The sequence below is a fragment of the Procambarus clarkii genome, chromosome 16 (genome assembly GCF_040958095.1).
Source record: "Procambarus clarkii isolate CNS0578487 chromosome 16, FALCON_Pclarkii_2.0, whole genome shotgun sequence".
NCBI lineage: Eukaryota > Metazoa > Arthropoda > Malacostraca > Decapoda > Cambaridae > Procambarus > Procambarus clarkii.
This window is the reverse complement of record NC_091165.1, coordinates 658,165-679,568: the sequence shown is the minus strand read 5'-3', so window position 1 is coordinate 679,568 and position 21,404 is coordinate 658,165.

Here is a 21,404-nt window from a genome sequence, read left to right as displayed (position 1 = left end):
CATTTTGTCCAAACCCCCCTGCAGTTTGTAAAATATCCCAAACATCCCAAATTCGACCCTTGAGCCATATTTTGGAGCCAAATTCTGGCTCTCTGCACGTATTCACAGTTTGAAATTACGACTTTTATACTGAAAATATGCCAATTACTGAAAGGGGCGATGGATCACATTATGACCAAACCCTCCCTGCAATTTTTTAAATATCCCAAACATCCCAAATTCGACCCTTGAGCCATATTTTCTAAACAAATTCTGACTTTCTGCATGTATTCGCAGTTTGAAAAAACACTTTTTATACAGAAAATATGCCAATTACTGAAAGCGGCGATAGATCACATTTTGCTCCAATCCACTATTCAGTTTTGAATTATCCCAAGCATACCAAATTCGACCCTTGAGCCATAATTTGGAGCCAAATTCTGGCTCTCTGCACATATTCGCAGGTTGAAATTACAACATTTTATACCGAAAATATGTCAATTACTGAAAACAGCGATGGGTCACATTTTGCCCATCCACCCCCCCCCCCCCTGCAGTTCTCAAAATATCCCAAACACCCTAAATTCGACTCTAGAGCCGTATTTTGGAGTCAAATTTGGGCTCTCTGCACGTATTCGAAGTTTGAAATTACGTCATTTTATACCGAAACAATTCCAATTACTGAGAGCGGCGAAAGGTCACATTTTCCCCAAACCCTCCCTGCAGTTTTCAAAATATCCCAAACATCCCAAATTCGACGCCTGAGCAATTATTTATAGCCAAATTCGGGCTCTCTGCACCTATTCGCAGTTTGAAAATACGACTTATTATTCCGAAAATATGCCAATTACTGAAAGCGTCGATGGGTCACCTACTGCCCAAATCCTCCCTGCAGTTTTCAAAATATCCCAAACATCCCAAATTCAACCCTGGAGCCTTATTTTAGAGCCAAGTTCTGGCTTTCTTCACGTATTCGCAGGTTAAAATTACGACTTTTTATACCAAAAATATGACAATTACTTTGAGCAGCGATATGTCACATTTTCCCCAAACCCTGCCATGCAGTTTTCAAAATATCGGAAACATCCCAAATTCGACGCTTGAGCCATATTTTGGAGCAAAATTGTGGCTCTCTGCACGTATTAGCAGTTTGAAATTTTGACTTTTTATACTGAAATAATGCAAATTACTGTGAGCGGCGAAATGTCACATTTTGCCCAAACCCCGCCATGCAGTTTTCAAAATATCCCAAACATCCCAAATTCGACCCAGGAGCATTATTTTGGAGCCAAATTCTGGCTCCCTGCACTTATTGCAGTTTGAAATTACGACTTTTATACTGAACATATGCCAATTACTGAAAGCAGCGATGCGTCACATTTTGCCCAACCCCCCCCTTGCAGTTTTCAAATAACACAAACATCCCAAATTTGACCCTTGAGCCATATTTTGGAGCCAAATTCTGGCTCTCTGCACGTATTCGCAGTTTGAAATTATGACTTTTTATATTGAAAATATGCCAATTACTGAAAGCGGCGATGGATCACATTACGCCCAAACCCTCTCTGCAGTTTTAAAAATATCAGAAACATCTCAAATTCGACCCTGGAGCCTTATTTTGGAGCCAAATTCTAGCTCTCTGCACGTATTCGCAGTTTGAAATTACGACATTTTATACCGAAAATATGTCAATTACTGAAAGCAGCGATGGGTCACATTTTAACCAAACACCCCCTGCAGTTTTCAAAATATCCCAAACATCCCAAATTCGACGCTTGAGCCGTATTTTGGAACCAAATTTGGGCTCTCTGCACGTATTCGCAGTTTGAAATTACGTCATTTTATACCGAAAATATGCCAATTACTGAGAGCGGCGATGGGTCACATTTTGCCAAAACCCCCCTGCAGTTTTCAAAATATCCCAAACATCCCAAATTCGACCCTTGAGCGAAATTTTGGAGCCAAATTGTGGCTCTCTGCAAACATTCGCTGTTTGAAATTACGACTTTTTATTCCGATAATATGTCAATTACTGAGAGCGGCGATAGGTCACAGTTAGCCGAAACCCCCTCCTTGCAGTTTTCAAAATATCCCAAACATCCCAAATTCGACTCTTGAAAATGTTTTTGGAGCGAAGTTCTGGCTCTCTGCACGTATTCGCAGTTTGAAATTACGACTTTTTATCCCAAACATCCCAAATGTGACGCTTGAAAATATGCCAATTACTGAAAGAAGCAATGGGTCACATTTTGTCCAAACCCCCCTGAAGTTTGCAAAATATCCCAAACATCCCAAATTCGACCTTTGAGCCATATTTTGGAGCCAAATTCGGGCTTTCTGCGCGTATTCGCAGTTTGAAATTATGACTTTTTATACCGAAAACATTACAATTACTGAATGCGGCGATGGATAATATTTTGCCCAAACCCTCCCTGTAGTTTTCAAAATATCCCAAACATCCCAAATTCGACGCCTGAGCCATATTTCGGAGCCAAATTCTGGCTCTCTGCACGTATTCGCAGTTTTAAATTACGACTTTTTAAACCGAAAATATGTCAATTACTGAGAGCGGCGATGGATCACATTTTGCCCAAACCCTCCCTGCAGTTTTTAAAATATCCAAAACATCCCAAATTCAACCCTTGAGAATTATTTTGGAGCCAAATTCTGGCTCTCTGCCCGTATTTGCAGTTTGAAAGTACGAGTTTTTATCCCAAACATCCTAAATTTGACGCTTGAAAATATGCCAATTACTGAAAGAAGCGATGGGTCACATTTTGCCCAAATCACCCCTGCAATTTGCAAAATATCGCAAACATCCCAAACTCGACCTTTGAGCCATATTTTGGAGCCAAATTCTAGCTTTCTGCGCGTATTCGCAGTTTGAAATTACGACATTTTATAACGAAAACATGACAATTACTGAAAGCGGCAATAGATCACATTTTGCCCAAACCCTCCCTGCAGTTTTCAAAATATCCTAAACATCCCAAATTCCACGCTTGACCCATATTTTGGAACCAAATTCGGGCTCTCTGCACGTATTAGCAGTTGAAATTATGACATTTTGTACGGAAAATATGCCAATTACTGAGTGCAGCGATGGATCACATTTTGCCCAAGCCTTTCCTGCAGTTTTCAAAATATCCAAAACATCCCAAATTCGACCCTTGTGCCATATTTTGGAGCCAAATTTGGGCTCTCTGCACGTACTCGCAGTTTGAAATTACGTCTTTTTATACCGAAAATATGCCATTTACTGAGAGCAGCGATGGATCACATTTTGCCCAAACCCTCCCTGCAGTATCAAAATATAGCAAACATCCCAAGTTCGACGCTTGAGTTATATTTTGGAGCCAAATTCTGGCTCTCTGCATGTATTCGCAGTTTGAAATTACGACTTTTATACTGAAAAAAATGCCAATTACTGAAAGCGGCGATGGATCACATTTTACCCAAACCCTCCCTGCAGTTTTCAAAATATCCCAAACATCCCAAATTCAACGCATGAGCCATATTTTGGAGCCAAATTCTGGCTTTCTGCACGTATTCGCAGTTTGAAATTACGTCATTTTATACAGAAAATATGCCAATTACAGAGAGCGGCGATGGGTCCCATTTTGCCCAAACCCCCCTGCAGTTTTCAAAATATCCCAGACATCCAAAATTCGACCCTTGAGCGAAATTTTGGAGCCAAATTGTGGTTTTCTGCACATATATTCGCAGTTTGATATTACGACTTTTTATACCGATAATATTTCAATTACTGAGAGCGGCGATAGGTCACATTTTGCCGAAACCCCCTCCAAAAGGGGATGATAAACGTTAAAATATTGCGAAATTCGATGATTTTTCGTACGAAACAAAATGCAAGAAAACTTGCTTAAAATACAATATTATGCGGAATTCTGAGATTTGAAGGCCAAATCACATATCGTGATACTACATGAAATAGTATCGAAATATTGGCAAAAATGAATATATTTACGAAATATCAATCTACATGAAAAACGTGAAAAAATCACTATTTAACCATATTTGAGGATTTTAACTTCAAATCATAGAGCGAGGTTTCGTATTATTTAGATCCAAGAAAAGACATATGACAATGTTGTTTCCAATACAAACGATAAAAATCAATGTGTTTTCATTAGAATTAACTAAAATGTTCCTGATTTTCCGTTAATATTACCGATGGAAGATGTACACGAAAACCGCTCTATTCCGGCTGAAACGTCGATATATGCAATAAAAACAGAACTTCTCGCCTTTTCAATATCTGACTCAGTATTTTAACGAGAAACAAATAGTTGATTGAAAATGAAGTATTTAAGGGTATTATCTAATCAATTATGTTTTTGCATCATTTTTATCGTATATATAATGAATTAATACCCATAATCTGAAAATTCACAAAAACGTGGAAAAACAGCAAAATATTGCCTAATTCGATGATATTTTGTTTAAATCACATAAAGGAAAAGGAGATGATAAACGTCAAAATATTGCTAAATTCGATGATTTTTCGTACGAAACAAAATGCAAGAAAACTTGCTTAAAATGCAATATTATGCGAAATTCTGAGATTTAAAGGCCAAATCACATATCGTGATACTACATGAAATAGTATCGAAATATTGGTAAAAATGAATATATTTACGTAATATCAAACTACATGATAAACGTGAAAAAAGTCACTATTTAACCATATTTGAGGATTTTAACTTCAAATCATAGAGAGAGGTTTCGTATTATTTAGATCCAAGAAAAGACATATGACAATTTTGTTTCCAATACAAATGATAAAAATCAATGTGTTTTCATTAGAATTAACTAAAATGTTCCTGATTTTCCGTTTATATTACCGATGGAAGATGTACACGAAAACCGCTCTATTCCGGCTGAAACGTCGATATATGCAATAAAAACAGAACTTCTCCCCTTTTCAATATCTGACTCAGTATTTTACCGAGAAACAAATAGTTGATTGAAAATGAAGTATTTAAGGTTATTATCTAATCAAATATGTGTTTGCATCAATTTTATCGTATATATATATATATAATGAATTAATACCAATAAACTGAAAATTCATAAAAACGTGGAAAAACGGCAAAATATTGCCTAATTCGATGATATTTTGTTTAAATCACATAAAGGAAAAGGGGATGATAAACGTCAAAATATTGGTAAATTCGGTGATTTTTCGTACGAAACTAAATGCAAGAAAACTTGCTTAAAATGCAATATTATGCGAAATTCTGAGATTTGAAGGCCAAATCACATATCGTGATACTACATGAAATAGTATCGAAATATTGGTAAAAATGAATAAATTTACGTAATATCAATCTACATGAAAAACGTGAAAAGTCACTATTTAACCATATTTGAGAATTTTAACTTCAAATCATAGAGCGAGGTTTCGTATTATTTAGATCCAAAAAAAGACATGACAATGTTGTTTCTAATACAAACGATAAAAATGAATGTATTTTCATTAGAATTAATTAAATGTTCATGATTTTCCGTTTATATTTCCGATGGAAGATGTACACAAAAACCGCTCTATTCCAGCTGAAACGTCGATATATGCAATAAAAACAGAACTTCTCCAATTTTAAATATCTTACTCAGTATTTTAACGAGAAACAAATAGTTGATTGAAAATGAAGTATTTAAGATTATCATCTAATCAATTATGTGTTTGTATCATTTTTATCGTATATATATTGAATTAATACCCATTGACTGAAAATTCACAAAAACGTGGAAAAACGGCAAAATATTGCCTAATTCGATGATATTTTGTTTAAATCACATAAAGGAAAAGGGGATGATAAACGTCAAAATATTGCTAAATTCGATGATTTTTCGTACGAAACAAAATGCAAAAAAACTTGCTTAAAATGCAATATTAGGCGAAATTCTGAGATTTTAAGGCCAAATCACATATCGTGATATGTAGTATCACTTATATCACATATCGTGATATGTAGTATCACGATATGTGATTTGGCCTTCAAATCTCAGAATTTCGCCTAATATTGCATTTTAAGCAAGTTTTTTTGCATTTTGTTTCGTACGAAAAATCATCGAATTTAGCAATATTTTGACGTTTATCATCCTTTTTTGGAGGGGGCAAAATGTGACCTATCGCCGCTCTCAGTAATTGAAATATTATCGGTATAAAAAGTCGTAATTTCAAACTGCGAATATATGTGCAGAAAGCCACAATTTGGCTCCAAAATTTCGCTCAAGGGTCGAATTTTGGATGTCTGGGATATTTTGAAAACTGCAGGGGGGTTTGGGCAAAATGGGACCCATCGCCGCTCTCAGTAATTGGCATATTTTCTGTATAAAATGACGTAATTTCAAACTGCGAATACGTGCAGAAAGCCAGAATTTGGCTCCAAAATATGGCTCCAGCGTTGAATTTGGAATGTTTGGGATATTTTGAAAACTGCAGGGAGGGTTTGGGAAAAATGTGATCCATCGCCGCTTTCAGTAATTGGACTTTTTTTCAGTATAAAAGTCGTAATTTCAAACTTCGAATACATGCAGAGAGCCAGAATTTGGCTCCAAAATATAACTCAAGCGTCGAACTTGGGATGTTTGCTATATTTTGATACTGCAGGGAGGGTTTGGGCAAAATGTGATCCATCGCCGCTCTCAGTAAATGGCATATTTTCGGTATAAAAAGACGTAATTTCAAACTGCGAGTACGTGCAGAGAGCCCGAATTTGGCTCCAAAATATGGCACAAGGGTCGAATTTGGGATGTTTTGGATATTTTGAAAACTGCAGGAAAGGCTTGGGCAAAATGTGATCCATCGCTGCACTCAGTAATTGGCATATTTTCGGTACAAAACGTCATAATTTCAACTGCTAATACGTGCAGAGAGCCCGAATTTGGCTCCAAAATATGGCTCAAGCGTGGAATTTGGGATGTTTAGGATATTTTGAAAACTGCAGGGAGGGTTTGGGCAAAATGTGATCTATTGCCGCTTTCAGTAATTGTCATGTTTTCGTTATAAAATGTCGTAATTTCAAACTGCGAATACGCGCAGAAAGCTAGAATTTGGCTCCAAAATATGGCTCAAAGGTCGAGTTTGGGATGTTTGCGATATTTTGCAAATTGCAGGGGTGATTTGGGCAAAATGTGACCCATCGCTTCTTTCAGTAATTGGCATATTTTCAAGCGTCAAATTTAGGATGTTTGGGATTAAAAACTCGTACTTTCAAACTGCGAATACGTGCAGAGAGCCAGAATTTCGCTCCAAAAACATTTTCAAGAGTCGAATTTGGGATGTTTGGGATATTTTGAAAACTGCAAGGAGGGGGTTTCGGCTAACTGTGACCTATCGCCGCTCTCAGTAATTGACATATTATCGGAATAAAAAGTCGTAATTTCAAACTGCGAATATTTGCAGAGAGCCACAATTTGGCTCCAAAATTTTGCTCAAGGGTCGAATTTGGGATGTTTGGGATATTTTGAAAACTGCAGGGGGGTTTTGGCAAAATGTGACCCATCGCCGCTCTCAGTAATTGGCATATTTTCGGTATAAAATGACGTAATTTCAAACTGCGAATACGTGCAGAGAGGCCAAATTTAGTTCCAAAATACGGCTCAAGCGTCGAATTTTGGATGTTTGGGATATTTTGAAAACTGCAGGGGTGTTTGGTTAAAATGTGACCCATCGCTGCTTTCAGTAATTGACATATTTTCGGTATAAAATGTCGTAATTTCAAACTGCGAATACGTGCAGAGAGCTGGAATTTGGCTCCAAATAAAAGGCTCCAGGGTCGAATTTGAGATGTTTGTGATATTTTTAAAACTGCAGAGAGGGTTTGGGCGTAATGTGATCCATCGCCGCTTTCCGTAATTGGCATATTTTCAATATAAAAAGTCATAATTTCAAACTGCGAATACGTGCAGAGAGCCAGAATTTGGCTCCAAAATATGGCTCAATGGTCAAATTTGGGATGTTTGGGTTATTTGAAAACTGCAAGGGGGGGGGGGAGTTGGGCAAAATGTGACGCATCGCTGCTTTCAGTAATTGGCATATTTTCAGTATAAAATTCGTAATTTCAAATTGCAATACGTGCAGGGAGCCAGAATTTGGCTCCAAAATAATGCTCCTGGGTCGAATTTGGGATGTTTGGGATATTTTGAAAACTGCATGGCGGGGTTTGGGCAAAATGTGACATTTCGCCGCTCACAGTAATTTGCATTATTTCAGTATAAAAAGTCAAAATTTCAAACTGCTAATACGTGCAGAGAGCCACAATTTTGCTCCAAAATATGGCTCAAGCGTCGAATTTGGGATGTTTCCGATATTTTGAAGACTGCATGGCGGGGTTTGGGGAAAATGTGACATATCGCTGCTCAAAGTAATTGTCATATTTTTGGTATAAAAAGTCGTAATTTTAACCTGCGAATACGTGAAGAAAGCCAGAACTTGGCTCTAAAATAAGGCTCCAGGGTTGAATTTGGGATGTTTGGGATATTTTGAAAACTGCAGGGAGGGTTTGGGCAGAAGGTGACCTATCGACGCTTTCAGTAATTGGCATATTTTCGGTATAATAAGTCGTAATTTCAAACTGCGAATAGGTGCAGAGAGCCCGAATTTGGCTACAAAATATTACTCAGGCGTCGAATTTGGGATGTTTGGTATATTTTGAAAACTGCAGGGAGGGTTTGGCCAAAATGTGACCTGTCGATGCTCTCAGTAATTGGAATTGTTTCGGTATAAAATGACGTAATTTCAAACTACGAATACGTGCAGAGAGCCCAAATTTGACTCCAAAATACGGCTCTAGAGTCGAATTTAGGGTGTTTGGGATATTTTGAGAACTGCAGGGGGAGGGTGGATGGGCAAAATGTGACCCATCGCTGTTTTCAGTAATTGACATATTTTCGGTATAAAATGTTGTAATTTCAACCTGCGAATATGTGCAGAGAGCCAGAATTTGGCTCCAAATTATGGCTCAAGGGTCGAATTTGGTATGCTTGGGATAATTCAAAACTGAATAGTGGATTGGAGCAAAATGTGATCTATCGCCGCTTTCAGTAATTGGCATATTTTCTGTATAAAAAGTGTTTTTTCAAACTGCGAATACATGCAGAAAGTCAGAATTTGTTTAGAAAATATGGCTCAACTGTCGAATTTGGGATGTTTGGGATATTTAAAAAATTGCAGGGAGGGTTTGGTCATAATGTGATCCATAGCCCCTTTCAGTAATTGGCATATTTTCAGTATAAAAGTCGTAATTTCAAACTGTGAATACGTGCAGAGAGCCAGAATTTGGCTCCAAAATATGGCTCAAGGGTCGAATTTGGGATGTTTGGGATATTTTACAAACTGCAGGGGGGGTTTGGGCAAAATGTGACCCATCGCTGATTTCAGTAATTGGCATATTTTCAGTATAAAAAGTCGTAATTTCAAACTGCGAATACTTGCAGAGAGTCTTAATTTGGTTTCAAAATATGGCTCAAGCGTCGAATTTGAGATGCTTGGGATATTTTGAAAACTGCATGGAGGGTTTGGGCAGAACTGCGAATTCAGTAATTGGCATATTTTCAGTAAAAATTCGTAATTTCAAACTGCGAATATGTTCAGAGAGACAGAATTTGGCTCCAAAATAAGGCTCAAAGGTCGAATTTGGGATGTTTGGGATATTTTGAAAACTGCAGGGAAGATTTGGGTAAAATGTGATCCATCGCCGCTCTCAGTAATTGGCATATTTTCGGTATAAAAATTCGTAATTTCAGACTGCGAATACGTGCAGAGAGCCAAAATTTAGCTCCAAAATATGGCTCAAGGGTCGAATTTGGGATGTTTGGGATATTTTGAAAACTGCAAGTAGGGTTTAGGCCAAATGTGACCCATCGCCGCTCTAATTGGCATATTTTCGGTATAAAAATTCCTAATGTAAAACTGAGAATACATGCAGAGAGCCAGAATTTGGCTCCAAAATCTGGCTCAAGGGTGGAATTTGGGATAATTGGGATATTTTGAAAACTGCAGGGGGTTTTGGGCAAAATGTGACCTTTCGCCGCTTACAGTAATTGGCATTATTTCGGAATAAAAAGTCGAAATTTCAAACTGTTAATACATGCAGAGAGCCACAATTTGGCTCCAAAATATATCTCAAGCGTCGAATTTGGGATGTTTTAGATATTTTGTAAAACTGTAGGGAGGTCGTGGGCAAATGTGATCCATCGCCGCTCTCAGTAATTGGAATATTTTTGGTATAAAATGTCCTAATTTAAACTGCGAATACGTGCTGAGAGCCAGAATTTGCCTCCAAAATATGGCTCAAGGGTGGAATTTGAAATGTTTGGGATATTTTGAAAACTAAAGGGGGTTTTGGGCAAAATATGACCCTTCGCCGCTCACAGTAATTGGCATTATTTCGGTATAAAAATTCAAAATTTCAAACGGCGAGTACGTGCAGAGAGCGAGAATTTGCCTCCAAAATATGGCTCAAGCGGCGAATTTGGGATGTTTGGGATATTTTGAAAACTGCAGGGGGGATTTGGGCAAAATGTGATCTATCGCCGCTCTCAGTAATTGACATATTTTCGGTATAAAATGTCGTAATTTTAAACTGCGAATATGTGCAGAGAGCCAGAATTTGGCTCCAAATTATGGCTCAAGGGTTGAATTTGGGATGCTAATGATATTTTAAAAACTGCAGAGAGGGTTTGGGCAAAATGTGATCCTTCGCCGCTTTCAGTAATTGGCATATTTTCGGTATAAAAAGTCGTAATTTCAAACTGCAAATACATGCAGAAAGCCAAAATTTGGCTCCAAAATATGGCTCTAGGGTCGAATTTGGCATGTTTAGGATATTTTGAAAACTGCATGGAGGGTTTGGGCAAAATGTGATCCATCGCTGCTTTCAGGAATTGTAATGTTTTCGGTATAAAAAATCGTAATTTCATACTTCGAATTCGCGCAGAAAGCCAGAATTTGGCTCCAAAATATTGCTCAAGGGTCGAATTTGGGATGTTTGGGATATTTTGCAAACTGCAGGGGGGTTTGGGCAAAATGTGACCCATCGCTATTTTCAGTAATTGGTATATTTTTAAGCGTCAAATTTTGGATGTTTGGGATAATAATCGAAATTTCAAACTGCGAATACGTGCAGAGAGCCAGAATTTGGCTCCAAAATAATTCTCAAGGGTGGAATTTGGGATACTTGGGATATTTTTAAAACTGCAGGGAGGGTTTGGGTAAAATGTGATCCATCGCGGCTCTCAGTAATTGGCATATTTTCGGTATAAAAATCGTAATTTCAAACTGCGAATACGTGCAAAGAGCCAGAATTTGGCTCCAAAATATGGTTCAAGCGTCTAATTCGGGATGTTTGGGACCTTTTGAAAACTGCAGGGAGTGTTTTGGCAGAATGTGTTCCATTGCCGCTCTCAGTAATTGTCATATTTTCGGTATAAAAATTCGTAATATCAAACTGCGAATACGGGCAGAGAGCCAGAATTTGGCTCCAAAATATAGCTCAAGGATCGAATTTGGGATGTTTTGGATATTTTGAAAACTGCAAGGAGGGATTAGGCCAAATGTGATCCATCGCCGCTCTAAGTAATTGGCATATTTTCGGTATAAAAAATCCTAATGTAAAACTGCGAATACGTGCAGAGAGCCAGAATTTGGCTCCAAAATTTGGCTCAAGGGTGGAATTTGGGATAATTGGGATATTTTGAAAACTGCAGGGGGTTTTGGCCAAAATGTGACATTTCGCCGCTCACAGTAATAGGCATTATTTCGGTATAAAAAGTCAAAATTTCAAACTGCTAATACGTGCAGAGAGCCACAATTTTGCTCCAAAATATGGCTCAAGCGTCGAATTTGGGATGTTTCCGATATTTTGAAAACTGCATGGCGGGATTTGGGCAAAATGTGACCCATTGTCAAAGTAATTGGCATATTTTTGGTGTAAAAAGTTGTAATTTCAACCTGCGAATACGTGAAGAAAGCCAGAACTTGTCTCTAAAATAAGGCTCCAGGGTCGAATTTAGGAAGTTAGGGATATTTTGAAAACTGGAGAGAGGGTTTGGGCAAAATGTGATCCATCGGCTCTCTCCGTAATTGGCATATTTTCGGTATAAAAATTCGTAATTTCAATCTGCGAATATGTGAAGAGAGCCAAAATTTGGCTCCAAAATATGGCTGAAGGGTCGAATTTGGGATGATTGAGATAATTTAAAAACTGCAGGGGCGTTTGGGCAAAATGTGACCTATCGCCGCTCTAAGTAATTGGCAACTTTTCGGTGTAAAATGACATAATTTCAAACTGCGAATACGTGCAGCGAGGCCGAATTTGGCTTCAAAATATGGTTCAAGCGTCAAACTTGGAATGTTTGGGATATTTTGAAAAGTGCAAAGTGGGTTTAGGCAAAATGTGACCCATCGCTGCTCTCAATAATTGACATATTTTCGGTATAAAAATTCGTAATTTCAACCTGCGAACATGTGCTGAGAGTTAGAATTTGGCTCCAAAATAAGGCTCAAGGGTCGAATTTTAGATGTTTGGGATATATTGAAAACTGCAGGTAGGGTTTGGGCAAAATGTGATCCATTGCCCCTTTCAGTAATTGGCATATTTTCAGTATAAAAGTCGTTATTTCAAACTGCGAATACGTGCAGGGAGCCAGAATTTGGCTCCAAAATATGGCTCAAGCGTTGAACTTGGGATGTTTTGGATATTTTGAATACTGCAGGGAGGGTTTGGGCAGAAGGTGACCCATCGCTGCTTTCAGTAATTGGCGTATTTTCGGTATAATTAGTCGTAATTTCAAACTACGAATACGTGCAGAGAGCCAGAATTTGTCTCCAAAATATGGCTCAAGCGTCGAATTTGGGATGTTTGGGATATTTTGAAAACTGCAGGGAGGGTTTGGGCAGAAGGTGACCCATCGCCGCTTTCAGTAATTGGCATATTTTCTGTATAATAAGTCGTAATTTCAAACTACGAATACGTGCAGAGAGCCCAAACTTGACTCCAAAATATGGCTCTAGCGTCGAATTTAGGGTGTTTGGGATATTTTGAGAACTGCAGGGAGGGGGGGGGGGATGGGCAAAATGTGACCCATCGGTGCTTTCAGTAATTGACATATTTTCGGTATAAAATGTTGTAATTTCAACCTGCGAATATGTGCAGAGAGCCAGAATTTGGCTCCAAATTATGGCTCAAGGGTCGAATTTGGTATGCTTGGGATATTTTAGAACTGAATAGTGGATTGGAGCAAAATGTGATCTATCGCCGCTTTCAGTAAATGGCATATTTTCTGTATAAAAAGTGGTTTTTCAAACTGCGAATACATGCAGAAAGAGAGAATTTGTTTAGAAAATATGGCTCAAGGGTCGAATTTGGGATGTTTGGGATATTTAAAAAATTGCAGGGAGGGTTTGGTCATAATGTGATCTATCGCCCCTTTCAGTAATTGGCATATTTTCAGTATAAAAGTCGTAATTTCAAACTGCGAATACGTGCAGAGAGCCAGAATTTGGCTCCAAAATATGGCTCAAGGGTCGAATTTGGGATGTTTGGGATATTTTGCAAACTGCAAGGGGGGTTTGGGCAAAATGTGACCCATCGCTGCTTTCAGTAATTGGCATATTTTCAGTATAAAAAGTCGTAATTTCAAACTGCGAATACTTGCAGAGAGCCTTAATTTGGTTTCAAAATATGGCTCAAGCGTCGAATTTGAGATGTTTGGGATATTTTGAAAACTGCACGGAGGGTTTGGGCAGAACTGCGAATAGGTGCAGAGAGCCAGAATTTGGCTCCAAAATATGGCTCAAAGGTCGAATTTGGGATGCTTGGGATATTTTGAAAACTGAATGGTGGGTTTGGGCAAAATGTGATCCATCGTTGCTCTCCGTAATTGGCATATTTTCGGTATAAAAATTCGTAATTTAAAACTGCGAACACGTGCAGAGAGCCCGAATTTGGCTCCAAAATATAGCTCAAGCGTCGAATTTGGGATGTTTGGGACATTTTGAGAACTACAGAGAGGGTTTCGGCAAAATGTGATCCATCGCCACTTTCAGTAATTGGCATGTTTTCGGTATAAAATGTCGTAATTTCAAACAGCGAATACGTGCAGAGAACCAGAATTTAGCTTCAAAATACTTCTCAAGGTTCGAATTTGGGATGTTTGGGATATTTCGAAAACTGCAGGGGGGGGTTTGGGCAAAATGTGACCCATCGCTTCTCTCAGTAATTGGCATATTTTCAAGCGTCAAATTTTACGATGTTTGGGATAAAAAGTCGTAATTTCAAACTGCGAATACGTGCAGAGAGCCAGAATTTAGCTCCAAAATATGGCTCAAGGGTCAAATTTGGGATGTTTGGGATATTTTGACAACTGCAAGGAGGGGGTTTCGGCAAAATGTGACCTATCGCCGCTCTCAGTAATTGAAATATTATCGGTATAAAAAGTCGTAATTTCAAACTGCGAATATATGCGCAGAGAGCCACAATTTGGCTCCAAAATTTTGCTCAAAGGTCGAATTTGGGATGTTTGGGCTATTTTGAAAACTGCAGGGAGGGTTTGGGCAAAATGTGACAAATCACTGCTCTCAGTAATTGGCATATTTTCAGTATAAAAAGTCGTAATTTCAAACTGCGAATACATGCAAAGAGTCAGAATTTGGCTCGAAAATAAGGCTCAAGGGTCGAATTTGGGATTTTTGGGATATATTGAAAACTGCAGGTAGGGTTTGGGCAAAATGTGGTCCATTACCGCTCTAAGTAATTGGCATATTTTTGGTATAAAAATTCGTAATTTCAAAGAGCGAATACGTGCAAAAAGCCAGAATTTGGCTCCAAAATATGGCTCAAGCGTTGAATTTGGGATGTTTGGGATATTTTGAAAATTGCAGGGAGGGTTTGGGTAAAATGTGATCCATCGCTGCTTCAGTAATCGGCATTTTTTCAGTATAAAAGTCATAATTCCAAACTGCGAATACATGCAGAGATCCAGAATTTGGCTCCAAAATATAACTCAAGCGTCGAACTTGGGATGTTTGCTATATTTTGAAACTGCAGGGAGGGTTTGGGCAAAATGTGATCCATCGCCGCTCTCAGTAAATGGCATATTTTCGGTATAAAAAGATGTAATTTCAAACTGCGAGTACGTGCAGAGAGCCCGAATTTGGCTCCAAAATATGGCACAAGGGTCGAATTTGGGATGTTTGGGATATCTTGAAAACTGCAGGAAAGGCTTGGGCAAAATGTGATCCATCGCTGCACTAAGTAATTGGCATATTTTCGGTACAAAATGTCATAATTTCAACTGCTAATACGTGCAGAGAGCCCGAATTTGGCTCCAAAATATGGCTCAAGCGTGGAATTTGGGATGTTTAGGATATTTTGAAAACTGCAGGTAGGGTTTGGGCAAAATGTGATCTATTGCCGCTTTCAGTAATTGTCATGCTTTCGTTATAAAATGTAGTAATTTCAAACTGCGAATACGCGCAGAAAGCAAAAATTTGGCTAGAAAATATGGCTCAAAGGTCGAGTTTGGGATGTTTGGGATATTTTGCAAATTGCAGGGGTGATTTGGGCAAAATGTGACCCTTCGCTTCTTTCAGTAATTGGCATATTTACAAGCGTCAAATTTAGGAATTTTGGGATAAAAACTCGTAATTTCAAACTGCAAATACGTGCAGAGAGCCAGAATTTAGCTCCAAAATAATTCACAAGGGTTGAATTTGGGATGTTTTGGATATTTTGAAAACTGCAGGGAGGGTTTTGGGAAAATGTGATCCATCGCCGCTCTCCATAATTGGCATATTTTCGGTATGAAAATTGCTAATTTCAAACTGCGAATACGTGCAGAGAGCTAGAATTTGGCTCCAAAATATGGCTCAAGCGTTGAATTTGGGATGTTTTGGATATTTTCAAAACTGCAGGGAGGGTTTGGGCAAAATGTGACCCATCGCCGCTCTCAGTAATTGACATATTTTCGGTTTAAAAAGTCGTAATTTAAAACTGCGAATACGTGCAGAGAGCCAGAATTTGGCTCCAAAATATGGCTCAGGCGTCGAATTTGGGATGTTTGGGATATTTTGAAAACTGCAGGGGGGTTTGGGCAAAATGTGACCCATCGCTTCTTTCAGTAATTGGCATATTTTCAAGCGTCAAATTTGGGATAAAAAGTCGTAATTTCAAACTGCGAATACTTGCAGAGAGCCAGAATTTCGCTCCAAAAATATTTTCAAGAGTCGAATTTGGGATGTTTGGGATATTTTGAAAATTGCAAGGAGGGGGTTTCGGCTAAATGTGACCTATCGCCGCTCTCAGTAATTGACATATTTTCGGTTTAAAAAGTCGTAATTTAAAACTGCGAATATGTGCAAAGAGCCAGAATTTGGGTCCAAAATATGGCTCAAGGGTCAAATTTGGGATGTTTGGGATATTTTTAAAACTGCAGAGAGGGTTTGGGGCATAATGTGTTCCATCGCCGCTGTCCGTAATTGGCATATTTTCAGTATAAAAAAGTCATAGTTTCAAACTGCGAAAACGTGCAGAGAGCCAGAATTTGGCTCCAAAATATGGCTCAAGGGTCAAATTTGGGATGTTTGGGATATTTGAAAACTGCAAGGGGGGTGGGGGTTTGGCAAAATGTGACTCATCGCTGCTTTCAGTAATTGGCATATTTTCAGTATAAAAAGTCGTAATTTCAAACTGCAATACGTGCAGAGAGCCAGAATTTGGCTCCAAAATAAGGCTCCTGGGTCGAATTTGGGATGTTTGGGATATTTTGAAAACTGCATGGGGTTTTGGGCAAAATGTGACATTTCGCCGCTCACAGTAATTTGCATTATTTCGGTATAAAAAGTCAAAATTTCAAACTGCTAATACGTGCAGAGAGCCACAATTTTGCTCCAAAATATGGCTCAAGCGTCGAATTTGGGATGTTTCCGATATTTTGAAAACTGCAGGGAGGGTTTGGGCAGAATGTGATCCATCGCCACTTTCAGTAATTGGCATATTTTTGGTATAAAAAATCGTAATTTCCAACTGCGAATACGTGCAGAGAGCCAGAATTTGGCTCCAAAATAATTCTCAAGGGTCGAATTTGGCATGTTTGGGATATTTTGAAAACTGCAGGGGGGGGGGGGGTTAGGCAAAGTTTGACCTATCGCCGCTCTCAGTAATTGATATATCTTCGGTGTATAAATTAGTAATTTCAAACTGCGAATATGTGCAGAGAGCCACAATTTGGCTCCAAAATATGGCTAAAGGGTCGAATTTGGGATGTTTGGGATATTTTGAAAACTATAGGGGGGTTTGGGCAAAATGTGATCCATCGCCGCTCTCAGTAATTGGCATATTTTCGGTATAAAAAGTTGTAATTTCAAACTGCGAATACGTGCAGAGAACCAGAATTTTGCTCCTAAATATAGCTCATGGGTCGAATTTGGGATGTTTGGGATATTTTGAAACCTGCAGGGAGGGTTTGGGCAAAATGTGACAAATCACTGCTCTCAGTAATTGGCATATTTTCAGTATAAAAAGTCGTAATTTCAAACTGCGAATACATGCAAAGAGCCAGAATTTGGCTCCAAAATAAGGCTCAAGGGTAGAATTTGGGATTTTTGGGATATATATTGAAAACTGCAGGTAGGGTTTGGGCAAAATGTGGTCCATTGCCGCTCTTAGTAATTGGCATATTTTCGGTATAAAAATTCGTAATTTCAAACTGCGAATACGCGCAGAAAGCCAGAATTTGGCTCCAAAATATGGCTCAAGCGTTGAATTTTGGATGTTTCGGATATTTTGAAAACTGCAGGGAAGGTTTGGGTAAAATGTGATCCATCGCCGCTTTCAGTAATCAGCATTTTTTTCAGTATAAAAGTCGTAATTCCAAACTGCGAATACATGCAGAGAGCCAGAATTTGGCTCCAAAATATAACTCAAGCGTCGAACTTGGGATGTTTGCTATATTTTGAAACTGCAGGGAGGGTTTGGGCAAAATGTGATCCATCGCCGCTCTCAGTAAATGGCATATTTTCGGTATAAAAAGACGTAATTTCAAACTGCGAGTACGTGCAGAGAGCCGGAATTTGGCTCCAAAATATGGCACAAGGGTCGAATTTGGGATGTTTGGGATATCTTGAAAACTGCAGGAAAGGCTTGGGCAAAATGTGATCCATCGCTGCACTCAGTAATTGGCATATTTTCGGTACAAAATGTCATAATTTCAACTGCTAATACGTGCAGAGAGCCCGAATTTGGCTCCAAAATATGGCTCAAGCGTGGAATTTGGGATGTTTAGGATATTTTGAAAACTGCAGGTAGGGTTTGGGCAAAATGTGATCTATTGCCGCTTTCAGTAATTGTCATGCTTTCGTTATAAAATGTAGTAATTTCAAACTGCGAATACGCGCAGAAAGCAAAAATTTGGCTCCAAAATATGGCTCAAAGGTCGAGTTTGGATGTTTGGGATATTTTGCAAATTGCAGGGGTGATTTGGGCAAAATGTGACACATCTCTTCTTTCAGTAATTGGCATATTTTCAAGCGTCAAATTCAGGAATTTTGGGATAAAAACTCGTAATTTCAAACTGCGAATACGTGCAGAGAGCCAGAATTTAGCTCCAAAATAATTCTCAAGGGTTGAATTTGGGATGTTTTGGATATTTTGAAAAGTGCAGGGAGGGTTTTGGGAAAATGTGATCCATCGCCGCTCTCCATAATTGGCATATTTTCGGTATGAAAATTGCTAATTTCAAACTGCGAATACGTGCAGAGAGCTAGAATTTGGCTCCAAAATATGGCTCAAGCGTTGATTTTGGGATGTTTTGGATATTTTCAAAACTGCAGGGAGGGTTTGGGCAAAATGTGATCCATCGCCGCTCTCAGTAATTGACATATTTTCAGTTTAAAAAGTCGTAATTTAAAACTGCGAATACGTGCAGAGAGCCAGAATTTGGCTCCAAAATATGGCTCAGGCGTCGAATTTGGGATGTTTGGGATATTTTGAAAACTGCAGGGAGGGTTTGGGCAAAATATTATCCATCGCCGCATTCAGTAATTGTAATGTTTTCGGTATAAAAAGTCATAATTTCAAACTGCGAATACGCGCAGAAAGCCTCAATTTGGGTCCAAAATATGGCTCAAAGGTCGAATTTGGGATGTTTGGGAAATTTTGCAAACTGCAGGGGGGTTTGGGCAAAATGTGACCCATCGCTTCTTTCAGTAATTGGCATATTTTTTTAAGCGTCAAATTTGGGATAAAAAGTCGTAATTTCAAACTGCGAATACGTGCAGAGAGCCAGAATTTCGCTCCAAAAATATTCTCAAGGGTTGAATTTGGGATGTTTTGGATATTTTGAAAAGTGCAGGGAGGGTTTTGGGAAAATGTGATCCATCGCCGCTCTCCATAATTGGCATATTTTCGGTATGAAAATTGCTAATTTCAAACTGCGAATACGTGCAGAGAGCTAGAATTTGGCTCCAAAATATGGCTCAAGCGTTGATTTTGGGATGTTTTGGATATTTTCAAAACTGCAGGGAGGGTTTGGGCAAAATGTGATCCATCGCCGCTCTCAGTAATTGACATATTTTCAGTTTAAAAAGTCGTAATTTAAAACTGCGAATACGTGCAGAGAGCCAGAATTTGGCTCCAAAATATGGCTCAGGCGTCGAATTTGGGATGTTTGGGATATTTTGAAAACTGCAGGGAGGGTTTGGGCAAAATATTATCCATCGCCGCATTCAGTAATTGTAATGTTTTCGGTATAAAAAGTCATAATTTCAAACTGCGAATACGCGCAGAAAGCCTCAATTTGGGTCCAAAATATGGCTCAAAGGTCGAATTTGGGATGTTTGGGAAATTTTGCAAACTGCAGGGGGGTTTGGGCAAAATGTGACCCATCGCTTCTTTCAGTAATTGGCATATTTTTTTAAGCGTCAAATTTGGGATAAAAAGTCGTAATTTCAAACTGCGAATACGTGCAGAGAGCCAGAATTTCGCTCCAAAAATATTTTCAAGAGTCGAATTTGGGATGTTTGGGATATTTTGAAAACTGCATGGAGGGGGTTTCGGCTAAATGTGACCTATCGCCGCTCTCAGTAATTGACATTATCGGTATAAAAAGTCGTAATTTCAAACTGCGAATATGTGCAGAGCCACAATTTGGCTCCAAAATTTCGCTCAAGGGTCGAATTCGGGATGTTTGGGATATTTTGAAAACTGCAGGGGGGTTTTGACAAAATGTGACCCATCGCCGCTCTCAGTAATTGGCATATTTTCGGTATAAAATGACGTAATTTCAAACTGCGAATATGTGCAAAGAGCCAGAATTTGGGTCCAAAATATGGCCCAAGGGTCAAATTTTGGATGTTTGGGACATTTTTAAAACTGCAGAGAGGGTTTGGGCATAATGTGTTCCATCGCCGCTGTCCGTAATTGGCATATTTTCAGTATAAAAAGTAATAGTTTCAAACTGCGAAAACGTGCAGAGAGCCAGAATTTGGCTCCAAAATATGGCTCAAGGGTCAAATTTGGGATGTTTGGGATATTTGAAAACTGCAAGAGGGGGGGGGGGCAAAATGTGACTCATCGCTGCTTTCAGTAATTGGCATATTTTCAGTATAAAAAGTCGTAATTTCAAACTGCAATACGTGTAGAAAGCCAGAATTTGGCTCCAAAATAAGGCTCCTGGGTCGAATTTGGGATGTTTGGGATATTTTGAAAACTGCATGGGGTTTTGGGCAAAATGTGACATTTCGCCGCTCACAGTAATTTGCATTATTTCGGTATAAAAAGTCAAAATTTCAAACTGCTAATACGTGCAGAGAGCCACAATTTTGCTCCAAAATATGGCTCAAGCGTCGAATTTGGGATGTTTCCGATATTTTGAAAACTGCATGGCGGGGTTTGGGCAAAACGTGACATATCGCTGCTCAAGGAAATTGGCATATTTTCGATATAAAAATTCGTATTTTTAGCCTGCGAATACGTGAAGAAAGCAGAATTTGGCTCTAAAATAAGGCTCCAGGGTTGAATTTGGGATGTTTGGGATATTTTGAAAACTGGAGGGAGGGTTTGGGCAAAATGTGATCCACCGTTGCTTTCAGTAATTGGCATATTTTCGGTATTCAATGTCGTAATTTCAAAAAGCGAATACATGCAGAAAGCTAAAATTTAGCTCCAAATAATGGCTCAAGGGTCGAATTTGGGATGTTGGGATATTTTTAAAACTGCAGGGAGGGTTTGGGCAAAATGTGATCCATCGCCGCTCTCAGAAATTGGAATATTTTCGGTATAAAAATTCGTAATTTAAAGCTGCGAATATGTGCAGAGAGCCAAAATTTGGCTCCAAAATATGGCTGAAGGGTCGAATTTGGGATGTTTGAGATAATTTAAAAACTGCAGGGGGGTTTG